The sequence below is a fragment of the Acipenser ruthenus genome, unplaced genomic scaffold (genome assembly GCF_902713425.1).
Source record: "Acipenser ruthenus unplaced genomic scaffold, fAciRut3.2 maternal haplotype, whole genome shotgun sequence".
NCBI lineage: Eukaryota > Metazoa > Chordata > Actinopteri > Acipenseriformes > Acipenseridae > Acipenser > Acipenser ruthenus.
In genome coordinates this window covers 20,001-26,783 of record NW_026707404.1, presented here as the reverse complement: position 1 = coordinate 26,783, position 6,783 = coordinate 20,001, and the positions used below count along the sequence as shown (strand labels likewise).

At 36.5% G+C, this 6,783-nt stretch overlaps 2 non-coding genes across 2 annotated transcripts; both read left to right on the top strand.

Moving 5' to 3' along the window:
- Positions 1 to 1,685: 1,685 nt before the first annotated feature.
- On the top strand, positions 1,686 to 1,757 carry trnae-cuc (transfer RNA glutamic acid (anticodon CUC)). Its single transcript has one exon. It is a non-coding gene; the product is annotated as a tRNA-Glu (tRNA).
- Positions 1,758 to 3,748: 1,991 nt separating this feature from the next.
- trnaq-cug (transfer RNA glutamine (anticodon CUG)) lies at positions 3,749 to 3,820 on the top strand. The gene has a single exon. It is a non-coding gene; the product is annotated as a tRNA-Gln (tRNA).
- Positions 3,821 to 6,783: the final 2,963 nt, after the last annotated feature.

Below are 6,783 nucleotides of genomic sequence, written 5' to 3'. Positions count from 1 at the left end.
ATTTTCGTGACCGGTTCCCCTACCCCAGTGATAAAACGTGAACCAAACGTAACGTTGGGATGTATTGCATTTGTACAGACAATTTAAAAAAAAACTGCTGATGTTTAACAGACAGATAAAGCTAAAGCAGTGGCGTTGGTGGTATAGTGGTGAGCATAGCTGCCTTCCAAGCAGCTGACTCTCAAAAGCATGTGTTAGTTATTCACTTAATCCGTTAATATATTAGCAGCAATTGTAAAACCAGCATATACTATAGCTAGGATAATAAGTAATAGTGGCAGGATAATTGTAGCAGGTTAATAAATAGTATACATAGCATAAACTAATAAACAACACTTTAATATTACAATATATAAATATAGGGTGCAAATAAAAATGTCAATTAATATGCATAATACATGTTAACAAGTGGCTCTCACAACCCATGATATTATTATTTGTTTATTTAGCAGACACCTTTATCAAAGGCGACTTACAGAGACTAGGATGTGTGAATTATGTATCAGCTGTAGAGTCACTTACAACTATGTCTCACCCGAAAGATGGAGCACAAGGAGGTTAAGTGACTTGCTGAGGGTCACACAATGAGTCAGTGTTCTGAGGTGGGATTTGAATTGGGGACCTCCTGGTTACAAACCCTTTTTTTAACCACTGGACCACACAGCCTCCTGTTATATACGCTGTTAGCAGCGTTGTAAACACTAGCAGTATTCAAGTTGAGTATCAATAACTCGTTAGAAACATGTTCAAATAATAGCAGCACTCAGTGTGTGCATTGTTAGCTCATTAGCATATTGTGTTACAATATTTTGTTACCAAAAAACAGCCCCAAAAAAGCAATAGCAGCAATCAAGGTAAGTATCACTACTTCTTAATCAACAGGTTAAAATAGAGAGGGGAGGGATAAGCCATGCACACCACCATAGACACAATGTAATGTTAATACAAGTCATATTTTGTTACCAAAAAAGCACTTCATGGGTCGCCAGCGGGAACATTCGACACTTTGGAGCAGCAGGAGCGACGGGCCATGCGCCCGGGAGGACATCGCCGTCGGTTCCATGGTGTAATGGTTAGCGCTGAATCCAGCAATCCGAGTTCAATCTCGGTGGAACCATGCTTTTAAGCTATCAGTTTGGCACCAAAAAATAACTGTATAATTATTATTATTATTATTTATTTCTTAGCAGACGACCTTATCCAGGGCGACTTACAATCGTAAGCAAATACATTTCAAGTGTTACAGTACAAGTAATAATACAATAAGAGCAAGATAAATACAATGACTTTGGTTTAAGCAAGTACAAGTGTGACAAAATACAATTCAATGATACAGCAGATAACAGTGATAGTTACATCAGGATATGATTAAATACAAAATGCTACAGATTAAACCCTTGGCAGATTACAGTACTCTGGATAGGTTTTCTTTTAAACCAACACATGCTTTCAATTCCTACAACAGTCCCCCCCCAAACACAACTCTGGTGGGATTCAAACCCACAACCTTTGAATCACCTCTTAGTGTTTGACTAGAAGTCCAACATTATCCATTGCACCACAGAGCCTCCCCTGGGAAGGTATCACGCTAGTTCAGCCTGGTCCTACAAATTGACTAGTAGTTTCACTTGTGTTTATTTTGCTGACATGGATTTCAGGCATGTCGCGCAATCCACCTATCAGCTTCCCTGGTGGTCTAGTGGTTCGGATTCAGTGCTCTCACCGCCGCGGCCCAGGTTCAATTCCTGGTCAGGGAACACTTCTGTTTGTGTTCTGTTGAAGGGTGTTCTGTATGCTTTGCTTTCTCCACTCTGGCCTGCCAAAGGCCTATGCTGTTGACAAAAGATGGCCATTTTAATCCGTCTTGCTCAAGTATACACTTTCTTGTTAATTTATATCTAAATTCAATTTGAATATATTCAGGATATCATATATACACATTTCAAAAACAATGACCATTCTTTCAACGAAGATACATATTTTTTTTCTGGACTGCTTCCAGCGACCCCACTTGAACCATAAGTTTGTTTTACAAAAGTGGCAGGACAAAGAAAGAACCCTGATAGCTCATAGCTCAGTCGGTACAGCATCAGACTTTTATTATTATTATTATTATTATTATTATTATTATTATTATTATTATTATTATTATTATTATTATTATTATTATTATTTTATTTATTTCTTAGCAGACGCCCTTATCCAGGGCGACTTACAATCGTAAGCAAAAACATTTCAAGCGTTACAATACAAGTAATACAATAAGAGCAATCTGAGGGTCCAGGGTTCAAGTCCCTGTTTGGACAGTGTTTGTTTTAGAACTATGTATTCATATAAAATGGATCTATGACAATTTACACACCGTTTTTTGACTATTTGCATGTCCGATCCCCACCTCCAGTGATAAAACACAAAATAAACGCAACTTTGAAATGTTGCATTTCTAGACCATTGCAACAAATTGTTGGTTTGTAATTGTTGGTATTTATTTTTCCAGTTACGAGCACAAGTGGCCGGTTAGCTCAGCTGGTTAGAGTGTGGTGCTAATAACACCAAGGTCGCAGGTTAAATCCTCGTACTGGCCAGAGCTTTGGTGAAGGAACCAGGGTGTGTTCTACTTTTTTTCTTGTAAGCATACTGTCAAACCTTTCATATTTCACATTGCTATAGGTGCTGTTTTACATGCTCACCATAACTGTTGTGTAAAAATCTTGTCAGCCCAGCCAACACACAGAAGTCCAGCCACGCTGAAAAAATTTGCCATGTTTTGTCGAACGTAAAAGACTGACCTAAACGTGATTTGAACACAACCTTCGGATCTGGAGTAAGACGCACTACCATTGCACCACAAGGTCAAACAACGGGGGTGCTAAAGTATTATTGTTTTCCCCATTGTATAGTGACTATCACGTTCGCTTCACATGCGATAGATCCCCTGTTTGAAACTGGGTGGAAACATCGTAGTTTTGGGCTGCGTTTAAGTAGCATTCTGCATGAAAGAAATGCTATCAAATCAACAACCAAAGTAGCATTTTCGTGCAAGCAGCCCGCCTTGCTGGGTTCAACCAGAACCTAGATTTACACTCAAAAGCATGTGTTAGTTATACACTTAATCCGTTAATATATTAGCAGCAATTGTGAAACCAGCATATACTATAGCTAGGATAATAAGTAATAGTGGCAGGATAATTGTAGCAGGTTAATAAATAGTATACATAGCATAAACTAATAAACGACTCTTTAATATTACAATATATAAATATAGGTGCAAATAAAAACGTCAATTAATATGCATAATACATGTTAACAAGTGGCTCTCCCAACACATCAACCGATGATGTGTTACAAAAGGTAAGTACAATGCACCGTTAGCAGCGTTGTAAACAATAGCAGTATTCAAGTTGAGTATCAATAACTCGTTAGAAACATGTTCAAATAATAGCAGCACTCAAGGTGTGCATTGTTAGCTCATTAGCATATTGTGTTACAATATTTTGTTACCAAAAAACAGCCCCCCCAAAAAACACAATGGCAGCAATCAGGTAAGTATCACTACTTCGTAATCAACAGGTTAAGTAGGAGAGTGGGAGGGGAGGGGATAAGCCATGCACACCACATAGACACAATGTAATGTTAATACAAGTCATATTTTGTTTCCAAAAAAGCACTTCATGGGTCGCCAGCGGAATATTCGACACTTTGGAGCAGCAGGAGCGACGGGCCATGTGCCCCGCAGGACATCGCCGTCGGTTCCATGGTGTAATGGTTAGCACTCTGGACTCTGAATTCAGCGATCTGAGTTCAAATCTCGGTGGAACCATGCTTTTAAGCTATCAGTTTGGCACAAAAAAATAACTATATGGGTAGGTGTTCTTTTAAACCAACACATGCTTTCAATTCCTACAACAGCCCCCCCAAACACAACTCTGGTGGGACTCAAACCCACAACCTTTGAATCACCTCTTAGTGTTTGACTAGAAGTCCAACGTTATCCATTGTGCCACAGAGCCTCGCACGGGAAGGTATCACGCTAGTTCTGCTTGGTCCTACAATTGACTAGTAGTTTCACTTGACATGGATTTCAGATGTGTCGCGGAAATCCTCCTATCAGCTTCCCTGGTGGCCATCCTGGCCAGAGCTTTGGTAACGGAACCATGGTGTGTTCTACTTTTTTTCTTGTAAGCATACTGTCAAACCTTTCATCTTTCACATTGCTCTAGGTGCTGTTTTAATGCTCACCATAGCTGTTGTGTTAAAATCTTGTCAGCCCAGCCAACACACAGAAATCCATCCATCCATCCATCCATCCATTATCATTAACCACTTAATCCTTTACAGGGTCGCGGTGAGCTGGAGCCTAACCCAGCATGCACAAGGAGCAAGGCGAGACTACACCCTGGACGGGACGCCAGTCATCGCAGGGCACACAGAAATCCAGCCACATTGAAATAATGTGCAGGAGCATTGGTTGTTCAGTGGTAGAATTCTCGCCTGCCACCCGGAGGCCAGTCGAGAATAGGTGTAACAGAGAATCCAGCTGCAGAAGCCTGTTCTCAAGGGTTGTTTTTTTTTGTCCTGGGCATTACACATCATTAGCACTCGGAGACTGGAATAAACACTCCTTTATTGTTAACTATTTAACTTTTTGCTGCACAACATTATTATTATTATTATTATTATTATTATTATTATTATTATGTATTATTATTATTATTTATTTATTTATTTATTTATTTATTTATTTATTTATTTATTTGTTTGTTTCTTAGCAGATGCCCTTATCCAGAGCGACTTACAATTATATTTCTGTTACTTAGCTATCTTGTGTATATAGATAACAATTTACAGTATAAAACATTAAACAAAATACATAAAATATAAAAAGCAACAACATAATGCATTATATATATAAGAACATTAGAAAGTTTACAAACGAGAGGAGGCCATTCAGCCCATCTTGCTCGTTTGTAATATATATATATATATATATATATATATATATATATATATATATAATATTATATATATATATATATATATTTTAGCTCAAAGAGCCAGCTGCCCAACGTTTCGATGTGTTGTACATATCTTTCTCAAGGGAACCTGTGTTTGAATCAAAACATTGGAGGTATTTAATAGGTTTTTGACGGCATGACAACTACTTGTTATTGTTTACATTCAAATCCATGATTTATTTTTACATGATGTAATGGTGTTCTATATATTGTGACATCATTTTTACTTCTATCTTCGAATCTGAATTAATTCTAATTAACATTACTTTATATAAACTTATATTTATATTATATCAATGCAAAGCTGGCTCTGAGGATCAGTCTTGATTTGGCCTCCCCAGCGCATCAGCATGCACAACTTTTGAATTAATTTTGTTTATTTATTTAAATGTTATATATTTATGAAGTTAATTAGTTCATTCTTTTCTGTTGAGTCCCGCTGCATAATCGTGTTCAGTTTATTTATCCATTTACTTTCTTTTATTCTTCTATATGTCGCATTGTCTAATTTTAGCTGTTCTAATACTACAAACTTTACATCATTTATGTCATGTCCTTGACTGGTGAAGTGCTGTACTATTGGTTCATTCAATTTTTTATTTATAATTAAGAAAGGTGGTTCTGAATTCTTTTATATAAAGTAGTTCCAGTCTCTCCAACATATTTGATTTTTATCACATTTTTCACAGGCTATTCCATAAACAACATTGCTATTTTTACAGTAGGTATTAGTTTTTGGTGGATATGTGGTGTTCTTATGTTTAATTATATTTTTACTTTTGTCCATGTATTTACACACTTTACATCTACTGGTGCACATGTTCATAGAACCTATTTTGTAAATTATTCTTTTATGTTACTGTGAATTAAAATATCACCTAAATTAGCTTCTCTTTTGATGCTACAACTGGGGCCTTAAGAAATACATTTTTTTAAGTTTTCTGAATTATGTAGAATCCACAAGTGTTTTCCAAACTATCTTAGAATATTGGGCAAAAGTTTAGAGTAAGTCATTACTAATGGGACTTTTTTATCTCTATTTTATAATCTAGTAGATCATCTCTTTTTAGTTTATCCACTTTTCTTGACTCCATCTCTATAATTCTTTCTTTGTATCCTCTTTTTTTAAGATTTGTTTTTAATACATTTCTTTGTTTTACATAGTCACTTTCTTTTGAGCATATTCTTCGTATTCTTATTCCTAGACCCTTTGGGATTGCTCTTTTAGTGTGTATCGGATGTGCAGAGGACATGTGTAAATACTGGTGCATGTCAGTAGGTTTACAGAAGAGGTCAGTCTCAATTGAACCTTCTTCAAGTTTTACTATGGTATCTAAAAATTCTATTTCTTTTCTTGTCCATCGAAGGTCCACCTTAATATTACTGTGTTTTTCATTTGCCATACACTGTGTGTGTATATATGCAGGATATATATATATATATATATATATATATATATATATATATATATATATATATATATATATATATATATATATATATATATATATATATATACTGTATATATATATTGTAAGAAAGAGTGGTGTCGCTTTAAGACTACACAACCCAGGAACCTTCGCACTAATGGGCAAGGCGTGGTTTCTGGGTATAAGGGGACGGGGCGCGGATCAGCTCGGGTGATTGGGGGAGCACCGCCGGTTTGTCCTGCTGAATAGTTCCCAGAAGGTTGAGAGTGCATTACGTACTCTTGTAAGGTAAAGTGAACGTTTGGTTTCTTTTTTGAACAAAAGTTGTGTTTTGTTTA